Consider the following 23,006-nt stretch of genomic DNA (forward strand, 5'->3'; position numbering starts at 1 on the left):
GGATGCAGAATTTCGGATACTACAATTTGGCTCCAGATCCTATCAGAAAGGGCAGAAACCACCTGAGAAATGTAATGCTTGAATTGAGACTTGGATAACTAGGGTGTGTTAGGATGACTTTGGAGGCCCTTTAAGATTGCGTTTTACTCAGCTTCCAGCCTTGCCAGGCTTCCACCACATGTGTTGCTAGGCTCCGTTGAAAGCAGCTTCTCCATGCAAACCAGGAAGTGACCTCTCCAGACAACAGAATGACTCTTCTTTTATTATCTCTGTGGCTACGATCTCCTAGGTGATGCAGATGCCATTAGGCAGTTGAATTTACATGTGTACTCCACACACCCTGGGCACTGGCAACCCACGCTATGCCACTGAGTGGAGGACACAGCCCTGTTGCCACTGTTGAAGTGAGATTCGATCACCTGTCCAGTAGGTTTCTGTACAGGGGGTTGTTTAAGGGGGCAAGCAGGGAAAACCCTTCATCTCAGGCTGCAGAATGCCTGGAGCCAACTCTGATTCCTAGAAAATACATTTATGTTAAAGTGGAAGGGGTGCTTATTGGGCATAGGCTTATGAGTCATCCTGTGCATGGAAAACTGCTCATATGTGCCTCCCACTGTGTCTCAACCAGAATCCGTGTCATGGGCCAGATGTTTTTGTGGTTGTTAATCAGTACCTGAAATAGATCCGAAAGGACTGATGTGGGGAGACAGAACCTCTCTATCTCTGAAGTGTATAGCAACCACCCACCCCTCAAACCCATCTCACAGGGTGGCTTTCACATTGATTTTCTTTGTGAATATACTTCAGGAAATAATCTTTTAATCTGTGAGATGGATACATATTTTTGACAAGCTTTTCATCTTTACTTGTTGATAAGAGTGACATTAAACCAGCAAGTCATTAATCGAGGCTTGTATCAGAAAGATTTCTCTTTACACGGAACTTATGAGGTGGGGGAAAATTAACTTAAGTGGAAATTCTGTTCAATATAGTATAAATCTCCTTTGCACTCTTCCTGCACAGTCTTTCCCCCTTTTCCTGTGGTTGTAAGTGCTCTAGGTCTACTTCGGGGCCTGTTCACACATGCATATACATCACTTGATTAGGGAACAGATGATGGCTGAATGTGAGCTCACCCACTTTCTCACTGGAGTAAGCACTGCATTTGAAGTAAAGAGAATGCATGGCCGCTCACTTACTCACTGGAGAAACATTGCAATGGGAAGTGATTTGAAATGTATTTGTATTGTTTGACGTGTGAAGGTTTATTCATGCATGCAAGTCATTGTCTGAGGCTTCAGCCACATTGATGAGCATACAGGTATGAATCAACCCTTTGGCAATGGGAAGAATCACACCTGACTGAATGACATTTGTAAAAAAAGAAGAAGAAGTCAGATAGTTGATTATTCCCTTGACATCTGATGGGAGGGCAATTCCACAGGGCACAAATACAGAGAAGACCCTGTAACCTCACTTCTTGCAATGAGGAAACTGTCAAAACGCACTCAGAGGTGAACTTCAGTGTCCAGGCTGAATGATGGGGGTGGAGACACTCCTTCAGGTACACAGGGCCTCTCCCACCCAACATCTCCTAGCATAATACCTCTCCCATTAAATGTTCAAGTGGTTCTGGGTAGTAAAGTAGCAAATTCTGTACAGAAACAACACAATTCCTGTTTAGGAAATAAATAAAAAAATAGTTATATTTTGAGTAGACAAATTGAAATCAATGAGACTGAGGTGAGTCCCATTTATTTCAATCCCATTCCTTTCAGTAGGTCTACTCTAAGCATGAACTGCGTCTGGCTCTAACCCAGATAAACTAGCACAGGAGAACTTAGTGCTGCCTTGTACCCCGTGTTTGGATTCATATCAGAGGGGCTTTTTAAATTGCTTTATCCCATATCTGATCCAGGTTATAGTTTCTCAAATTTCCCTTAAGAATGTTCTGTGACCCTGTTTCAGTAGAAAAATAATTTGTTTACAGTAGTCTATCTACGGCTCTGATTCCTTTGTTTGATTCTCAAGTTCCCAAATGCAATTGAGGTTGGAGGGCAGAAGAGGTAGGAAGAGGTCAGTTGTACGGGATACATACAAATGAATTCTTCCGGCTTCTCTCCTGGAAAAAAAAAAGCAGTAAGAGAAGGGAAATATTTCAGCTTGGTGGTGGGGGGGGGGAATGGATAGTGTTTCAGAGAAATATTTAGGATGGGTTGATAGGTAGTTACAGCACATCCTCAATTTATTTGCGTCATTGATAAAAGGGGGCTAATCAGAGGCTGCAATAAGGTGAAACCAAAGGAAATTATTTGGGCATTCTTGTCTTACCTTTCCTTAATGTTTAGATCGGCTCCTTTCTGATTCACACATGCTAGTTATCACTCGAGTCTACGGACAGGTGACAAATATGTATGTGTGAAGCAGAATTAACAAAGGGCTCAAAGTACCCGAAAGTAACAATTTCAGCCAGTCGTATTCCTCGGGGCGAGTCGTCTTCTTGTGCCTTATTTGGTACGGCGCTCACAACAACCCTGTGAGGTTGGTTAAGCTGGAAAACCCTGGCTCACTGCAGGGAGGAGGGATCTTTCCCCAGTCCAAGCTTAAGGGTGGATCTCAACATAGTGCTAAGCAGATAATTTCACTGGTGCAAGCATTTCTGCTTGTCTGACAGAAAAATCTCTGGGGAAACCCAGCCAGATGGACGGGGTATAAATAAATTATTATTATTATTATTATTATTATTATTATTATTATTATTATTATTATGGTCTGGAGGTTCTGCTGACCATTTGGAGCAGATGGGGGGGGGAGAGAAAGGGGAAATGCTTTTGTACTAGCAAGAGTCCTTACACTGGCTTCCACTAACAGAACCCAGTAGTTATCTGACCCACAGATTTTGCCCACCACACTCTGCCTTAGACCAACTCCTGCTATGGACTCATGTAGCAGCATTGAGCAAATCATGATCTCTTGATTCAGTTTCTCATCTATGAAATGATCCCACCCTCTGAGGATTTTGAGGGAGTAAACACAATAAAGGCATTGCTAAAAAGAAGAAGAAGAAGATGTTTACTGATTTGTTAGAAGCTACTAATGCTAGTTTTGGACGATATAACCCCCAGCCCTAATAGGTAGAGTCGTAATTTTTGACCTGACAATATATCCTGAATCATGATGTGTGTTAGGGCTGGACGATATATCGACCAAAACTGATTTGAAGTCTGTATCATGATATCAGTTTCATAATTTTTTACCTGGCAATATATCGCAAATCGTGTGTGTTTGTGTGTGTGTGTGTGTGTGTGTGTGCGTGCGTGCGTGCTATGCAAAAACCACGATGCGGGGAAAAGTGTGAAGCCAGCCAATGCCTCTATACAGCTCCATCCTTATTCCAGACATCGTGATATATCAGTATATTGCAATGTTTAGCTGGTGATATATCACGATGTTGAAAACCAGATATCACCCAGCCCTACTACCTATGTGTTGTTATACCATATGGATAAAACAATAACCCTCTTCAGGTGTTCTGGTTACTGACACGATTCTCACTGGGTCTCAGGGCCCTCTTTAGCATATGCAGCGCAAAAACCTGCCCAGCACCCCCAATTTGGGGGGGGGGCAGGCCAAAGTTGTTCAGCTTTTTTTAGGGGGCGGCTTAGAGATGTTTAGCTTTTTGGGGGGGCGCAACTCTCTCCCATGCTGCTGCAGGAGGAGAGCAATCCCCACAGAGGCTTGGGAGGGAAGCTGCTTGCCTCGTGTGAGCAACGTACATGTGCTGGGCGGGCCTCTCGATGGCCCGCCAATCCTAGGCGCACAGGAGGGCGGAGCTGGTCAGCTGCCTCAGCGCCCACAGCAGAAAAGCCTGCAGCGCTCTGACGGGTTCTGCTTCACTTGGCAGCAGCTGTCAGCTAGCCTAACTCTTCAATCTCCAAACTCCAAATCTCAGCCCCGGACTCTCGGCCTGGTGCAGCCTGAGAGCCTGGCGCCCGGGTGCCCTGCACCCCTAGTGCCTATGGGTAAGCCGGCCCTGCTGGGCCTGAGTGGTGACGAGCAGGCATCTGCTGCAAAGACCCACCCCCTCTGACACTTCACTGCCCTCAGCTTAAGAACCAGTAGCAAATTATTGCCAACAGCATTTGCTTTTATTGCACCCATGAAATGGTTGCAGAGAACTGATTTCCTGAATGCACACATATATGTGTTTTTTTTTTTTTTACAATGCAACCACATATTATATGGCATGTGAGCCCATGAATATATTGCTACCAGACTGGTGTTTATTATGAAGAAACCCTGCACCTTAAGAGTCTGAGACAAAGAAATTTAGGCGCATGTCTCTCCTTTTAAAAACATACCTTAGCTGAGGTTTTTGAAAACCCAGAAAATAATACTAATGATAATAAATCGAAAGCTTTTATTTTTTTTGCCAAAGATGCTTCTTAAATAAATAAAACAGATTGTGTCCAATAGATAGGATCTTTTCTTGCCCGCCCACCCCCTCCCCAAGATGAGCCCAACTTGTGTGAGTCTTCTATTTCCAACTCTTGTCAATTTGCAGGAGGTGGTGTGTAAAAGCACTTTAGTAGGGAAAAGCAGCAATCTCCATGCATCAAAGTTAGATGGCGGCGGGGTTATCACTCCGTGAAAATCACATAAACATTCCCCATATGAAATATTATTCATCAGGGCAAAGCCCTCCAAGGGTTTCGCAGATGACAATGGTGTCAAGAAACCTCTTTTTGAAAAAGGGAAGAAATGTATTCTGCCTCTCGGATTGCTTCTGTAGCCAGGCAGCAGGCAGGGCGGCAGAGGGAGGAATGAACATAATTGAGTCGAGAATTAGCAAACCTTAAATATCTGTCGCTGCAATATCATTACCCATAAACTTGCCCTTTCCCCACCCTTTTTTCCCCAAAGACCGCCATCCCATAACTGCAGCAAGACGGAATATGTTCCTTCGAACAGCTAAATCAACAAGGTCTCACATGAGTAGTGCCGAGTTGGTGTGGTTGACTGGTTTCATGAAAAACTAATCATGTATTCATCATTGAGATCAAACACTTCCCAAGTAATTACTATCAAAACCAATCTGAAGAGAGAGAAAATTCTGAAGGGGTGGCATGGCTGATCTAATCAGCTGTGGAAGAAAAATAAGAGTTCTCCTAGCTCTTCAGGGTTGTTGTTTTTTTTAAGATAGGCTCGGGTAAAAAATAAAAATAAAAATTACGAGACAGTAATTGTATTTTTTATAATTAAGGAAGAGAAAGTTGCCACCCAGCAACCAATCACTTCAGATCAACCATTACAACTTCAGCTTAGACTTCTCCTTCATTAAGACCATCACAATTGCCAACTGATTCCCTCCCCCCAGTACAATAATAATACTTACAAAAGTGGTTTATTGTTCAACTTCTGCTTGCGGGATAAAAATGGATGGCGATTAGATAGTTTTTTGATGAAATGCAAGAGCCATGGGATTGCAAGATGTAAATCTGTGGTATTATATGGATTTATTTTCCTCTACATTGGCTTGATGCTTTTAAAAAACAAAGCAAAGCAAAAACATCTTAACCAAACTGTGTGACGTTCATTGTTTTAAAATTACTGTCATTATACAATGCCAGAATTAAGTCAATAGCAGGGCTTTCCCCCCTTTAACGGATTGCAGGGCTTTTGTAAACAACAACAAGAAAATCTGATCCATAGATTTGTTTATTTAATCTACCAAGCTTTTGTCAGAGGCAGGCTTTGGGCACCAGGTGAAGAGAGCCAGAAACGTGGACTCAGGATGGAAGAGCAGGCAGGATCAGAAGGCAAATGAGAAGGAAGAGCTGGAGAACAAGTCAGGAGTCCAGATCATGGGACAATCTGGGTCAGAGGGCAAATAAGGGAGCAGGTCCAGAGAACAAGTCAGGACTAAGACACAAGCCCAGAAATGCAAGATGCGCTAGTGCTCAGGTAGACCTCTTTGCTTGAAGAAGGCTTAGCTGGAAAAGGAAGTTCTTCCTGCCCAGGAGAACTTGTTAACCTGCTGAGGAGGTACAGCCAAGCCAGAAAATGAAGGTTCCTCCTCAGAAGGCTGCAGTTATGGGGTCCACCATGTGTGGCAGTGGCTGGCAGTTCCTGAAACCTGAATATTGCATTTCCCCCCCAAAAAAGTTCACTGTAGTGAGTGGAGTTTAGGAGAGAAAACAGAAAAGAAAATAGCAGACCCTCCAGGTGTCCATATTTTCCAGGGACGTCCCTGATTTAGAGAACCCGTCCCAGTTTCTGATTTGATCCTGGAATGTCCCACTTTTCCTTAGGATGTCCCTATTTTCACTGGAGAAATGTTGGAGGTTATGGAGTTATCCGACCCCCGAGCCGTCTGTAGGCAATCCTGCATAGGGAAGTTTTTTAAAAAAATATTTAATGTTTTATTATGTTTTATACATGTTGGAAGCTGCCCAGAGTGTCTGGGACAACCCAGTAAGATGTGTGGGGTATAAATAGTAAAATGATCATTATGGAACGGGACATCCCTATTTTCATTGGAGAAATGCTGGAGGGTAAGAAATAGCTACTGTAGCTAAGAAGTTTGAAAGATTTAAGGTAAGACTGACTGGGGACATTTCTGAGGGAGTTCCATCTGCGATGGGGGCAAACTAGATGTGACATTCAGTTGCATATAGAGCCCTGTCCAGGCACTCCTCTCGCACGGTTATCATTGTAGCATCATAGAATTGTAGAATCAGGAGGAATCCCAAGGGTCATCTAGTCTAGCTCCCTGCAATGCAGCAATCATAGTTAACGAATCCCTGATGGTCATCCATCCTCTGTTTAAAAACCTCCCAGGAAGGAGAGTCTTTTGAGAAGAAGAGTGGGAGGCCTGATCTCTGCCACATCCACTGGATCGCCACCACTGCTCTTGCTCCTCTACATATATTGGTTGTTGAACTTTGGTAGAGGGGAAGCTGTGTAGGACTCCCGTGTGATTTAGAGCCCTAGAATCGCACAGGGAGCATAGACAAATAAGCAGGCTCATGAATAGAAAAGGCAACTCACCAGGTACTTGGAGCAGTGGGGAGATTTTCTTTTAAGCCAAGAGAGGAGGGGGAAAGCAATTCTGCCATTGTTGCCCTGCCTCACTGCTGAAAATTCTGAGATTCCTCTTGTCTCTCCTCCTCCAAATCACCCCAAACATTTATTTTTCTTCTGCTCTGCTTTTACCCTTAACATTCTTTCTCCACAATATCCCACTCCCAGTTTTCTAGAAAGGCTCCTGGTGAATCTTTCAGATCAGTACAATAATAAACAACCTTACATTGAGGGCTGAACTCCTCAATGCCTTCTTTGCCTCAGTCTTCTCCAATAAAGAAAACAATGCCCGACCTGAAGAATTTGGAGCAAATGATTCAGCAGAGGAAACACAGCCCAGAATAACTAAGGAGATAGTACAAGAATACTTGGCTAGTTTAGATGTATTCAAGTCTCCAGGGCCAGATGAACTGCATCCAAGAGTATTAAAAGAACTGGCAGATGTGATCTCAGAACCACTGGCAGTCATCTTTGAGAATTCCTGGAGAACAGGTGAAATCCCGGCAGACTGGAGGAGGGCAAATGTTGTCCCTATTTTCAAAAAGGGGAAAAGAGAGGACCCAAATAATTACCGCCCAGTCAGTCTGACATCAATACCAGGGAAGATTCTGGAGCAGATCATTAAGCAAACAGTCTGTGAGCACCTAGAAAGGAATACTGTGATCACCAATACTCAGCATGGATTTCTGAAAAATAAGTCATGTCAGACTAACCTGATCTCGTTTTTTGACAGAATTACAAGCCTGGTAGATGAAGGGAACACAGTGGATGTAGCCTACCTTGATTTCAGCAAGGCATTTGACAAGGTGCCCCATGATATTCTTGTAAAGAAGCTGGTAAAATGCGGACTTGACTATGCTACCACTCAGTGGATTTGTAACTGGCTGTCTGACCGAACCCAAAGGGTGCTCATCAATGGTTCCTCTTCATCCTGGAGAAGAGTGACTAGTGGGGTGCCACAGGGTACTGTCTTGGGCCCCGTCTTATTCAACATCTTTATCAACGACTTGGATGATGGACTCAAGGGCATCCTGACCAAATTTGCAGATGACACCAAACTGGAAGGGGTGGCTAACACCCCAGAGGACAGGATCACACTTCAAAACGACCTTGACAGATTAGAGAACTGGGCCAAAACAAACAAGATGAATTTTAATAGGGAGAAATGTAAAGTATTGCACTTGGGCAAAAAAAATGAGAGGCACAAATACAAGATGGGTGACACCTGGCTTGAGAGCAGTACATGTGAAAAGGATCTAGGAGTCTTGGTTGACCACAAACTTGACATGAGCCAACAGTGTGACGCGGCAGCTAAAAAAGCCAATGCAATTCTGGGTTGCATCAATAGGAGTATTGCATCTAGATCAAGGGAAGTAATAGTGCCACTGTATTCTGCTCTGGTCAGACCTCACCTGGAGTACTGTGTCCAGTTCTGGGCACCACAGTTCAAGAAGGACACTAACAAACTGGAACGTGTCCAGAGGAGGGCAACCAAAATGGTCAAAGGCCTGGAAACGATGCCTTATGAAGAACGGCTAAGGGAGCTGGGCATGTTTAGCCTGGAGAAGAGGAGGTTAAGGGGTGATATGATAGCCATGTTCAAATATATAAAAGGATGTCACATAGAGGAGGGAGAAAGGTTGTTTTCTGCTGCTCCAGAGAAGCGGACACGGAGCAATGGCTCCAAACTACAAGAAAGAAGATTCCACCTAAACATTAGGAAGAACTTCCTGACAGTAAGAGCTGTTTGACAGTGGAATTTGCTGCCAAGGAGTGTGGTGGAGTCTCCTTCTTTGGAGGTCTTTAAGCAGAGGCTTGACAACCATATGTCAGGAGTGCTCTGATGGTGTTTCCTGCTTGGCAGGGGGTTGGACTCGATGGCCCTTGTGGTCTCTTCCAACTCTATGATTCTATGAATCTATGATTCTACCTGGGCACAGGATCACAACCTTAATCATTGGAGACCATGGGATGAGCGAGTCATTAAGATCACAGCTTCTGTTTTCCTGGGGAAATGGATAGCAATTCGGGATCCAGGGAGTCACATATGAATAATCAGCTAATAGTGGGGCAAGTTTCCTTTTTAGAAGTGTTCAATGCAAACTTCTCATAGTGTACTTCTGCTTGGATTGTGTGACCACAACCTTTAAAGAGGCTTCCTCAACCTCGGCCTTCCGGATATTTTTGGCCTACAACTCCCATGATCCCTAGCTAGCAGAACCAGTGGTCTGGGATGCTGGGAATTGTAGTCTCAAAACTTCTGGAGGGCCGAGGTTGAGGAAGCCTGCTTTAAAGGTTTGTTTATATGATTCTGAGCCTCACAGAAAATGTGAGAAATTTCACCTGAATTCCGTATGCTGTGGAGGGGGACGGTCAAGAGATATGCTAATATCTTCGCCTGTTTTTCGGTAAAGCCTGTCCAAAGGAAATGCAGATCCCAGTTGACAATTAAAAAGAGAGAGAAAAATCTATAATGCAGAACCATTTCTGTCTTTTGTAACTAATGAAGGGCTTTTAGTATTGACCAGCATCCAGTCTAATAGTGACATTGACTCCACTCATTTGAAGCCATAAATTTAAAGACATGGCAGGGCCTATATTAGTATAATAAACTCAAATGTTCATTGCAGTTTAAGAAAACATCTGGGAGCCAATTGAGCATTACAGATATTCATGTTGCTTTCTCTTCAGTAGCACCATATGCTTCGATTCCCTCCTTCCTTCCTTCTTTCCTTCCTTCCTTCCTTCCTTTTCTTATATGGATTCTACTCAAACAAAACAGCTGGAGACAGATAATAGTTATTAATTCCATAGGGATATCTGTGTCAGTGTGTTGTAGCAAAAACAAGTGTGTTCGGGACATCTTAGAGATGAGTAACAAATACATTGCAACACACACTTTGGTGAGTCAAAACTGAGGATTTAAAGGTGAACTTACCTCATTCTCACCTTCCCAAACAACACACAAACCGTCGTCCTTTGAAATCCACGGTTCTCAAGATTTCGCAGTGTGGTTCTCCGTCCAAGTCAGATGTGCACACATGCATATGCCAGATTAAAGTTTTTATGTAAAATGCATATACTGTATTAGTGAAAACCTATCAAGAGCCATTATATTAGGTAAACTTGCTTTGCAGAGATGTGCATACTGTATTGGAAGAAAATTGCACTAAAATGCTGATGAATTTTCATGAGGAAGTTTTAAAGAATAAAATTGCAATCTGGTGTGGAAATGAGAACTGTATTTAAGATGGGGGGGAAATGAGAAACCGAAATCAACTTCAGGGCTCTGAGAAGCGACAGATCTTCTTAGAATTAGGCAACCTCAGAAAGATGGCCAGAAGAATGCCTATGCCATTGCTGTGGTTTGTCATGGTGGCTAGAAAGACATTTAAGCAGCTTTTTGAAAATTCTAAGATTAAAATAATGAGGCAAACTGCAGCCAATGAACAGGCAGTGCCTGGCTACCTCACCTGGAATGCCTGGCTCTGAGAAGAAGGTCCTTGCTTTGGCCCTTTTAAGAGATGGTGGAGGCAGATGCCTAGCTGGCCACTGCAGATGAGAGCTGGACCTGGTGGGAAGCGAGCAAACTGCAAGTCAGGCTTGCAAGGGACCCTTCTAAATCCTGGGCCCTAAGCCAGAGCATGACCTGGGCAACAACAGGTGCATAGGAACTAACAAAGGGCCCACATAAAATATTTGAGGGAGTCCTCCCCAAAAAGTTGGTGGGCATTGTCATTTAAATGGTGTGCATGTGCTGTGTCTTGTGGTCAATATTTTATTTATTATGGGTGAACTTGTAAGGACTTGTGGCAGATGTTGCTGGATTCCTGAGTCTCATAAGCCCAAGCCAGCATGGTCAGTGGTCGGGACTGATGGGTCTGGCAGTCAAATGATTTCGGGAGGCCCACATGTTCCTCATGTCACCCAGCAGAAGAGCGTCTTTCTCTTCCTGGGTTTTCCTCTTTCTCTCTGGTTTTTTCCTGCTCTGCTCTTGGTGGTGCCACGAAGAACCCTCTCCAGCCCATTTCTTCACTGCCATGCAAGCTCTCTTCTCTCAACCCATTTCCCAGAATTCTCATTCTCTTGTAGGCACGCCAAGTCCGTGGGGCAGAGGCCTCTACAGCACTGTAATATCCGTTGGGATGGAGCTCAGCCCCCCCTCAATCTTGAGATTGAACTGCATCTAGTTTGCTGATTTTATTTGAACGGAATAATTATTTGGGAGCATTTAAAAGCATATTTATAAATATTATATATATTGTACCATAATAAGATGAGGAGGACTTCTGCAACAACAACAAGCTGGTTCCAGGTGCTGGTTCAGAAGGGCCAAATTGTATGTGATGTTAATTGCTGAAATGTAGATTATAAGCCTGAGCAGCCTTGGGAAAGGGTTAACTCTTGTCCTACCTGCTACCACCCTAGCGGCAATCATCTCTCCCCAGCTGCTATTTGCATTTCAGAAGAAACTTCCATTGGTGCCAAAGGCAGAACATTTTTTCACAATGGGTTCAGGAATGCCTGTCTACTATTCAGACTTGATAGCAAGCCTCCTGGGTTAACCCATGTTCCATACGTTCAAAGCAGTGTTAGAAATTCAGATATGTAAGCTAGGCGCCAAATGGCTCCTCAAACCAGGGTTGCAGTTGCTAAAATGGAATGCCTACTTGTTGCCATTTGGGGGGTCAGACGGCTTGAAAGTCATTTTTTCCAATACAATTTTTTGGTTCCTGAAATTCATTATGATTGTACAGATAAAATATAACAGATATAATTCTACAGGATGTGTTGCTAATGTGTGAAAACAGCCCAGATCCAAGGATCCCCAGGATCTTCAGATGGTGGAGACCTCAGGTGCCATCCTGGCACCCGGGCAACTTCACTTGGTTGCAAGTGGCCGATAGCCAGGTGCAAAATTTGCCTGTCGCCTGGCAAATTTCAAACACTGGTTCCAAGAGTCTTGTCTACTAGGATCAAGAAGCCATAGTTGTAGTACGTCTTGACACATGGGCTCAGTAACACACACAGGTCTTTTCCAGAACAGAGGCTGTGTTTATTAAACCTGAAGGTCAGTGGTTCGAATCCCCGCAACGGGCTGAGCTCCTGTTGCTCGGTCCCTGCTCCTGCCAACCTAGCAGTTTGAAAGCACGTCAAAGTGCAAGTAGATAAATAGGTACCACTCCTGTGGGAAGGTAAACAGCGTTTCCGTGCACTGCTCTGGTTCGCCAGAAGCGGCTTAGACATGCTGGCCACATGACCCGGAAGCTGTACGCCGGCTCCCTCGGCCAATAAAGCGAGATGTGCGCCACAACCCCAGAGTCGGTCACTACTGGTCCTAATGGTCAGGGGTCCCTTTACCTTTACCTTTTAGAACCAAACTACACAAACTGATTTACTGCAGTGGGGAATATCTCAGCCAAATACGCACCTGCCTTTGGAGAAATCAGCTCCACTAAGTGGCATTGGCCACTTTGGTTTTGAGAAATATAGCAAAACCAGTCTAACGATGCCTAAATTAGGCTCCATATTGAAGTATGCAAAGAAATCCAAAATGTTTTTAGTTGTGGAAAAGCAAGAAACACTGCAATATATGTGAGTAATCTCACAAGCAAGGTGGATGGGATTCATTGGAGACTGATTCTACAATCTGTTTGTATCGGTTTTGATGGTGGTGCTTCTCCCTTTACTGCCCTTTTGGCTGAGCAGCCCCCCACCCCACCCCTCCGATTCTCCACCCACCATAACAACAGGATGCACAATGGAAAGTCATGTTTACAAATCTCACATGCAAATGATTTGCAGAGGGGCCCATGCTATGTAGCAATTTAAATTTGTTGACAGAGTTGCTAAGAGACGACCCCTTTTGATTCTCTGAAATTCTGTTTGATTCGGCTCTGGGCTCTGACAGCTGAAGTTATTGAACAAGAGTGAGGACTCTTTAAAAGGGGGGAGGATCCTGCCATTTGCTATGTTTTCAGAGCCTGTAACACAACACTGAATATTTCTTCGGTGTCGGTTTTACTCAGCACGGGAGTGTCGGGTTCCATGCAGGGCTGCTTTTCAGCTCCCCTGTATGGTAATAAATGGCTTGAGCACTGAATTCCACTGCTACACACACACACACACTTCACAAAGGATTTATGAATCTCATAAGGTTCTTTGACATCTCCCTTTTAAGTCCCTGTATTTTTACTAGGGGCTCTTGAAATATTCATTCTCTAACATGCGTACATACAGAGGCTAATGGGCAGTGGACACCACTTCTTCTCTCGCTGACCTTAGGAGAGGAATGAACCCTCTCCAAGAGAGTCATAGGCAGGCAATTAAAAGAAGGCACCCGTAAGACACATTCAGTTCTGTCCGGCAGTCAGCATTAACACGCTAGCTACCATTAAAAGTCCTTCATAAAGAATTTCATCTTCATCTGCTTCTTAAAGGCAGGAAAGGATGAGGCTTGGAGAACTTCCTTTGGGAAGGGGGTTCCAGAACTGCGCCTCCTACTTTCTGCACCATCACTAATTTGATCCCTGTTCAAGTCTTCAATGTCAAACATGGAAGAGGGGCAGGTCTTGCTTACTGCTTTGCTGAGCCCCTGTTCCCTGGTCCTGTTGACCTCCATGTGCTGTAAGGTGAAAGCCTGCAGCAATTGACCATTCTACCTTTGTAGGCTCTCTAAGCACTTAGAACTGAAAGCATTGCATCACATTTTCAAGGCCCAGAATCCTTTTGAAAGAGGCCTTGTGACCACATATGCACTATACATTATTTGACAAAATGTATATACTGAAGGGACGCAGGTGGCAGAAGGGACGCAGGTGGCGCTGTGGGTTAAACCACAGAGCCTAGGACATGCTGATCAGAAGGTCAGCAGTTCAAATCCCCGTGACGGGGTGAGCTCCCGTTCCTCGGTCCCTGCTCCTGCCAACCTAGCAGTTCAAAAGCACGTCAAAGTGCAAGTAGATAAAGAGGTACTGCTCCTGCGGGAAGGTGAACGGCGTTTCCGTGCACTGCTCTGGTTCGCCAGAAGCGGCTTAGTCATGCTGGCCACATGACCCGGAAGCTGTACGCCGGCTCCCTCGGCCAATAAAGCGAGATGAGCGCCACAACCCCAGAGTCGGTCACAACTGGACCTAATGGTCCGGGGTCCCTTTACCCTTTACCTTTATATACTGCTAAATAGAACCTCTAAGGGGTTTTACAAGAAATATATGTGCCCTTATTCCTCTCAAAGAGTTATGATTGGTTTAACAAACAATCCCTCTTCCCAGGGAATTCTGTGAAGTGTAGCTCTGTGGGGGGGTGGTCTCTTGACAACTCTGAGCATCCTTAGCAAATCACAACTCCTAGGATTCTTTGGGGGAAGTCATGTCTCTTTAAAGTGGTATCATAGTGCTTTAAATGTGTAGTACGGATGTGACCTGGTTGACTACCACTTTAGTAGCCCCTGGTCCTTCTATCCCATCTCCCTCAGAGTCCACACCATAACCTGGAGTGCATCTCTTGACAGTGGTCCTTGTGACTCATATACAGGGAATAAATATATACTGAGGTGTAATCTTGATAGCTTCTTAACAAATTAAGAATGCCCTTTTTCAAGGCTTTCATAAATAGAACTAGAGCAGGTGGGATGCATCTTGGAAGCTATCCTTGGAATGCCAATTGGCTGCTGAAGGGCAAGAGAGGCATTTTAGAAATAAATCCATAAAACAGATAAAGAAGAAGGCTCATTTACATATCCAGCACTCTCAAATGTTCAAACCTCTTTCACATATCATGGGTTAATTATACTTAGAGTTGGACTTCACCATGCTTCCTCACTGACATCAGGGAGACTTAAGTTCACCATCCCCCCCCCATTCAGAAAAAAGGGTATTATGAGGCCACATTGTTCTTACAATATCTTCATAACAAAAATGAAACATATTTACTCCAAAGGAAGTTCCAGTGAGTTCAGTGGGTGAATAGGTTCAGGAATTTCATTCCCCCCCCCCTTTAATGGAATCTGAACATTCAGGAAAGTGGCCTGAAATAACTCTTAGATGGCCAGTCTCCCACAGCTCTGAACCATCCCTAATTTTTCGACTTTATTCCTCTCTTTTTCAGCTTGGATGTGCATGAGGACTGAGGTCATCGGAGTGACCTACAGTGGGTATTCTAGGGATTAACATTTTAAACTCTGGGGAAGGCTGCTCTTTAGTGCTCAGTCAGAGCAAAAGGCCATTCAGGTTTTCTCTGGTTTGACGTTTGCTCCGATTTAGCACTAAAGAGTGGGTTTTCCCTGGGAAAAGAGCAGGGCGAGTGGAAAACTGCTTGAACTATCCCTAAAAAGTGTGGGTCAAGGCTTTCTAGGCACAAGACAAATGAAAGTGTGGACAAGCCCTCTGTTATTCTGATTGTGCTGTATTTTAGGCAGAAAATTAAATTGATAGATTTTAAATGTGTTATTTGCATCTTGTTTCTGCTTTGCATGTGCCACCAACAGCACTTTGACCAGCCAGTCAACAATCAAATTTAAATCTATGGGTCTTTCTTTCCTTTCTTTCTTTTTGTCCTATAGAATTTGAACGGAGCTGAAATGTTACAAAATAAAGGGCGCCCCCTTTATATATGTGTTCCTTTTTTCACAATGCTGAATCTCCCATGATGTTTTATGGAGATGCAGCATTCTAAGCTAATGGATACATTACATTTATTTTTTTAAAACAGCAACCCACCACATGACAATCCCAGAATACAGTGTAAAGGATAAAAGGCAAAGCTCTAAATGTGACCCCTTTCCTCAAAGTCGTCCTTTTAGCACCAGTTTATCGCCATCATTCATCTTTAAATACACTCGCGGTGCAAGAGAAATGCTGGAAGCTCTTCTAGAGTCTGGGTTTCCCCCTCCCCTCTCTTTTTTTATTTTTATTTTGCAAGAGGGAGGAAATTGAATGTGGCAGCTTGAATACGAAGCGCTGCTGGGAGGGCAGCAGCAGCTACATTTCCAAGAGCTGGAAAAGAAAGGCAGAGAGCCCAGGTAGACGAGGGAAAGGAATCTTTTCCTTCTCTCTGACGTACTCAAAAGCGATTTGATAACAGCTTAATAAAGACGATCTTGTACTTCATTTTTGTTTCCAGTCAAAGCATGCTCGTTACGTTCAGAAGCGGCGTCATAAGAAAGCACATGAAAATTTCCTTTTGGGGGGAAGAAAATACATTTTCACATCAGCTTGTGATTTATTTATTTTTAAGTCCTTGTGAAAATTCAGCAGCATTTCAATGATTTCACCCCCTTAATGTAGACATTTTGAATGCAATTTTGCCTGGTAATGCATAGTAATAAATAAATGTCTGGGGTTTTGTTTTTTTTTAAAGAAAATGTGAAAAGAAAAAGCCACAAATCCTGCATTTTGGGAAGATTCCTGGAGCACCCTTGCATTCTTACTAATAGCCTCCTCATGAGCGGTCTTTGGTGGCACGTTTTTGCAACCAACAGCATGTATTACCCAGGGTCCTTGGTGTTGCAAGTTTATTTATTGACTTTGCTCTCATGCCATCCAATAGCCATCCAATAGGTTAAAACTATATAAAACTGAGCAAATGGGCCTGGTCATGGACCGGAAGACAGTTTAATTCACAGAATCCCAGGGTAATGAGATCCAGGAAGTTAGGCTATCCATAATAGCTTCCGTGAATTTGAAGAAGTGTATCTGAAGAAGTGTGCATGCACACAAAAGCTTTTACCAAGAACAAACTTAGTTGGTCTCTAAGGTGCTACTGGACATTTTTTATATATCTATACACCATATTTTTTGCTCTATAAGACGCACCAGACCATAAGACGCACCTAGTTTTTGGAGGAGGAAAACAAGAAAAAAAAAATATTCCTGAATCCCAGAAGCCAGAACATCAAGAGCGATCGCTGCACAGCGAAAGCAGTGATCCTTCTTGCTGTTCTGGCTTCTGGGATAGCTGCACAGCCCGCATTCGCTCCATAAGACGCACACACATTTCCCCTTACTTTTTAGGAGGGAAAATGTGAGTCTTTTAGAGCAAAAAAGATGGTATATCTCAGCTTCCATGAAGGTTTTACAAATATGAGCTGGGCTGGGATGGAGCAGGAGAGCTTTGGGAAGTGGCCAAGCAGTCAAATGGGACCTGCTGTGCCCTTAGACTGGTTGCCAGGTCTCATTGGAGAGTTTTGCTCTGCCCCTTTAGAGAAGATATAGTAGCTGTATCTGATTCTACGTAGTCCTTCCTGCTCTAGAACACAAAAGTGGTTCTGGGGATATGGATGGCTGCAAGTACCAGGGAACTAATGAGTGGGAGAAGGTACCTTTGCTGAATTTCTTGCCCTTGTCTCTAGGAAAAAGGCAAAATTTTGGGTTGTGACCTGGAAGCCTTGGACCATGTAAATTTGAAGGAGGTACATTGATGTAGGTTCTGTCCATTTACTAGAGTGCAGAAGAGGGACTGGTTAATCAAAAAAGACAAGCAGACATGTTAATAGCCCAGAGTTGCTTAGGGATGCACATTGCAGACTGGAGCCTGGACAACACAAATGTTTAAATCCACCTCGATTGTACTGCTTGGCCTGCAGCGGTGTGAATGTAAGCAAACAAAACCAGCCAGTTAGCGAGGAGCATTTCATTCTGCCTCTGTTATGTTTGTGAGATACTTGATGCCTTATTTGCTGTAGCGCGTTGCACATTTACCGAGATCAGTGCTGAACAGAAATGGTTCTGACTGCCTGGTGGCCTGCAGGATCAACATGGAAAGCAGCGGAAACTGTGATCAGATGGTCCAGGTAGCACCATTTTAAAGAGGTGCCATTGATTCTGGTAAGAATCAATTCATTCATTCATTCTGGTAAGGGTTAACAAGGTGTGCACAGGAGATAGGTATCCACCTGAACCCTTGATTCATCCATCAGAATTGTCATATTTATCTCATTTGTATCCCAGCTTACAAGGCATATTACTTATCTCCCCTACCTGCCCACTTAGATACACAAACTACTATATCCCTGCAACAACCGCATACCCTCCAAGTGTCTCTATTTTCCAGGGACAGCCCCAGAATTACAAAAGGCATCCTGGCTTTTGATCTGATCAGAGAATGTCCCTATTTCCCCCACCAGCACTGCTGCCACTGAGCTCAGGGAAGAGGATGTGCCAGTGTTTGTCCAGGGCAGCAGCCAAGGCAGTCGCAGCTGCAAGGAAGCATCCCGTTGCCTCTTCATGGCCTCTCCATGGCTGCCACTGCCGGCCTCCTCCCTTGGGCGAGGAGGAGAGGAGACAGCCGTTGCTGAGGCCCAACCCAATGCAATGTGCCAGTTCTGAGGGTCAAACAACAACAAACAAACCTATGGTCACCTAAAGCATACTCAATAAACACACGAAACATAACCAGCTGTGTTCTTAGATAGATAAGGTATACTATTCATGTATCAAATCATAGATCACTGCAGATGGTGACAGCAGTCACGAAATTAAAAGACACCTGCTTCTTGGGAGAAAAGGAATGACAAACCTAGACAGCATCTTAAAAAGCAGAGGTCCATATAGTTAAAGCTATGGTTTTCCCAGTAGTGATGTATGGAAGTGAGAGTGGGACTGTAAGGAAGGCTGATCACCGAAGAATTGACGCTTTTGAATTATGCTGCTGGAGGAGACTCTTGAGAGTCCCATGGACTGCAAGAAGATCAAACCTATCCATTCTTAAGGAAATTAGCCCTGAGTGCTCACTGGAAGGACAGATCCTGAAGTTGAGGCTCCAATACTTTGGCCACCTCATGAGAAGAGAGGACTCCCTGGAAAAGACCCTGATGTTGGGAAAGATTGAGGGCACAAGGAGAAGGGGATGACAGAGGACGAGATGGTTGGACAGTGTTCTCAAAGCTACTAACATGAGTTTGACCAAACTGTGGGAAGCAGTGGAAGACAGGAGTGCCTGGCGTGCTCTGGTCCATGGGGTCACGAAGAGTCGGACACGACTAAACGACTAAACAACAAAATCAAATTATAAATTTCAATGGAAGTAACTCATAAAGTTCAACAAACGAACAAAGCAGAAGACCAAGTGGATCAGATCATTCTCTAATCAGTTCATGCATAAGGTCCATCCGTGTAATAGTGTCTATTCCACCTGTCTGTTCATAAGGTCCAAACAATCCACATGAAAGGTTGTTACAGTTCCACAGAATCCTTTCACAGAGTCTAAGACAAGGATTTCCAGAATATTGGCCTTGTTTCACCGTCCTGGGCTTCATCAGTAGTTAAAGCTCATAGGTGATATTACAGGAGAGTGGATCTTATGACATAGTGCCAATGCGATGTGCCAGTTCTGAGGGTCAGGCAGAGGGCAGGGTGGGAAGATAGGGGGCAGCGGAGCACAAGAAGTCTTGATTTTTTTAAATAAAAAAATTCTTTGTGCAGCCATGTGCAGGGGTGTAGCAAGGAGGGTGCAGTAGTTGCGGGCCGCCCCATGTGTCCCCACTGAGGGGGTAGTGACAAAATGGTGAGCGGCACTCACCACGGGGCCTGCAGTGCGCCTGAGCCATGCGTCTCTCCTAGGAGTGACAGAGTGGCTTGAGTGCCCAGAGACTCTGTGCTGTTCCATATGGCTCGCCCCAGGCACGGGGCGCCCGCGCTGCCCCAGGCGCCCGATTGGCTTGCTCCGCCACTGGCCGTATGTAATCTAGCCTCTTTCTAAAATTTGCTTATCGGTGTGTGCTTTTCCTTTTTGGAAATCTACCAAAGAATAAAATGAAATGAAACAAAGCGAAATAAAATAAGGATTAAGGCATTTTCTCAGGACGGCAGAGGACGTGTGTGCTGTGTCTCATTGGTGAAGTGGTGGTGGCACTAACCCGTGAACCCATCTTCTGATAGGAAGTGTTGGGGAAACAACAAAAAATTGGGGGAGGGATAAAGGAGGGTCTGTTGGGGAGGGGGAGTGAGAAATGTCCCTATTTTCATCTGAGGAATGTTGGAGGATATGCAGCCATGTGAACGAAGTAAATCAGAAAGATCATGAGTGGCCCAAAGTCAAGAAACATAATTGGCACACTGACCACAGAACTGCAGAACTGCTCTTCTCTCTCTAGGAGGGTGGATAATGGGTCAAATAATAACATCTGTTAATCATGAAGAAAAGATCACTCTCACACTATTTGCCCCAAATGTGAAGGTTGCTAACACAGCAAACAATACAGAAGAGTAACCGACATGGATTGTAGTGAATATAAGCTTTGCACTAATATTCAGGGTGGAAGTCAGAGTTTATTAAAGTCTCAGAGCCCAGCACAGCAATAGATGAGTAGGACAGAACAGTTGTGTGCCATAATTGTTCCAGGATCACATCATCAGGGTACATCTCTTTTAGTTTAATTCCAGTTGGAAATCCAGATTTCACAGCCTAGCTGCCAGGATCCTGCTTGTGAGGTTTCCTCAAAACCATTTCTTAGAAATCTGGCTCACCATTCTGAGATTACCCACAAGGAAATTGAAAGCGGCTGCATCCTAGAAAAGCGTGGTGAGAGGAACAAAAAGCAACCTGCCCACTAGGCATCTCTTTAAATGTCCTCATTTATTTCCACAGTGCCATTGCACAATTTCAGCACTGCACAATTTCACAAATAAAAAGGTGTGGGTTTTTAAAAGTTTGCTTTTTTAAAAAATAGCAGCCAAATTTTCTCTAACACACATATACCACACTCAAACTAGGGTTGCCATATTTCAAAAAGTAAAATTCTTGAGCTTTTTTTTAGGAAACCACCAAAATTGTTGATCTTTTTGTGGAAACAAACCCAAATTGTTGATTAGTGAATTTAAGCTTTTTAAGCTGTTTCCACTGCTTTTTCCATCACGTTGACATACAGCCGGGTTTCCCCTGACATTTTACCAGTTCAGCAAAAGTCCCCCAGGATTCCATTTTTACACCCGAAAACCAGGACGTGTCAGGAATTTTCCTGATGTATGGCAAGCCTACACAAATTGAAAAATACTTTCCCAGAATCAGATCCCAAACAGATTCCTCCTCCCACAAGTTCTGATCCAGAAACTGTGATGGAAATCCAGAACTTCAAAATAACAGGTTGGAATCCAGTTGGGATAGCTTCTGTAACCATCCCTACCAAAGCCCTTTTAATTTACTTGAGATTTAAATATGCAGTTTTGTGCAATGGATTGTGGTCCTAAATTGTGCAAAATTGGGGTGCTTGCAGAGTTTATGCAACACAGAGGACTTCATTTTTCTTGACATGCAATTTCTATTTATTTTAAGAAGAGGAAGATTACCCTGGCAACCTGGAATAAAATGTTCTCTTTAGGTGCTTGAGTGTACAAGTGGTCCTAAACTGCTTTACGTCTCCATGTTCCAGAAAACCGATACAATGGCTGTTTCTGGTTTGTTTCCCTTTAATGAAGGAGAAGGAACCGTTGAGTTTCCTGGTGAAAACAACAAAGCAGCCGACTAGAAGCCTGGCATCCTTAGCAATCTTCCTTTCTACTTCCCCGTGCATGTTGAGTGATCCGGGATGAAAAACTAACAAGCACCTGTCAAATCCGAGACAACAGGGTTGCGTTTGCGTGTTTTGACAGACGGCCCACTGGACTTTCCCTATCAGGAGAGCCTTTATGAGTAAACCGAGAAAATCTCCCTCAGACAAAAAGGGAAAACCGAGCTCATCAGAAATTAGCAGACCCTTGGCTTTGGAGGGCACCCGGTCGCTGCCGAAAGGCTTTTGATCACAGTGCTTTCTTATTCAGATTTGACATCGCATTATAGCTAATCAATACCTTGCAACTGTCCAAGTCCCCAGTCGGACACACATCTCACAATCAGGCAGGGAGGCCTGCTAATTGAAGAAAAGACAGAGACACAGGTAGCATTGCCCTGGGGCCATTCTACTCCCTCTTTCTCCAACACACACAGGCATTCTCGCCCCTCGCCCCTCCACCCAACCAAATGGTGGAAATAAAATTTAGAGACATGACAGGAACGGGAGAGCAGGATCAATTCCTGTCACTTGCCACCAGTGTTTACTGCTTTCCTGTGTCTTCAGAGAGTTTTATTCTCTCCCCTCCCCTCCCTTCCCGACCCCACCTTGCCTCTCTCTCCCTCTCTTGACTTAGGGGAACTTAACCTTTTATAAATGGGAAGATGGTACCTTCATGCATTTTAAATGGCTTCATTCTCCCATTCTCAAGATCAGCTCAGGTGGAGAGATGGATAGAAAAAAATAATATTGGAGCACTGGCATTTATTTATTAAGATGTTTGCCAAACATTTTGCCCTTAACGCACCATAAAATAGAATAAAATCTGCTGAATCCTGCTACTGCTATTCTCAGCAGCGTGCGTGAATATTTTCAATTCACTTTATGGAAATAAATCAAAGCATTCCTGGGCTGTGATGTTAAAGGAGGTGCAGCTTTTCTCTCTGTGTGTGTGTGTGTCTGTGTAGTTTAAAATTTTGCCTATTTGGGGTAATTTGCACAGCCTGTGGCTTGTCATCCTAGGCTGATCGTCCAAAAGAGCCCATGAGTCATGGTGGAGGGAGAGTAGCAAGGAGGGTCCCTAAAGAGCAATAAAGCTCCAATGATGTCTGGGATCAAACTGAAACCTTCTATGCTGGGACATCTTGGGCTCTGCCCACTCCTTGAAAAGTCAAAGGGTTTAAAGGCTTCTTGCCTGGAGCTCCACACTCTGGTTCCATGGAGCAGAAGGTCCTTGAAGGCAGTGATGCTCGCTGGACCTGTGTGCAGTCTTTGTCCCAGGTTCAGGGGCTTGTGTATCGAGGCTCCAAGACCACCCTGTTCCATGAGGTGCAGATAACTAGACAACACATGGCATATTGGTTTTGGGTTCAGATAAGCCCACAGCTTTATTGGTTTGGCCATAGGCATTGTGGTAAGCAACAGCACATGTCCCTCACAC

At 44.1% G+C, this 23,006-nt stretch overlaps 1 long non-coding RNA gene across 1 annotated transcript; it reads left to right on the plus strand.

Annotated features, from left to right (window-relative positions):
- Positions 1-302: 302 nt before the first annotated feature.
- On the plus strand, positions 303-20,586 carry LOC309339915. The gene is made up of 3 exons (XR_014155651.1): positions 303-426; positions 1,052-1,152; positions 20,463-20,586. It is a non-coding gene; the product is annotated as an uncharacterized lncRNA (long non-coding RNA).
- The last annotated feature ends 2,420 nt before the right edge of the window (positions 20,587-23,006 follow it).

This window comes from Podarcis erhardii, assembly GCF_964252035.2.
Source record: "Podarcis erhardii genome assembly, chromosome: 4".
Taxonomy (NCBI): domain Eukaryota; kingdom Metazoa; phylum Chordata; class Lepidosauria; order Squamata; family Lacertidae; genus Podarcis; species Podarcis erhardii.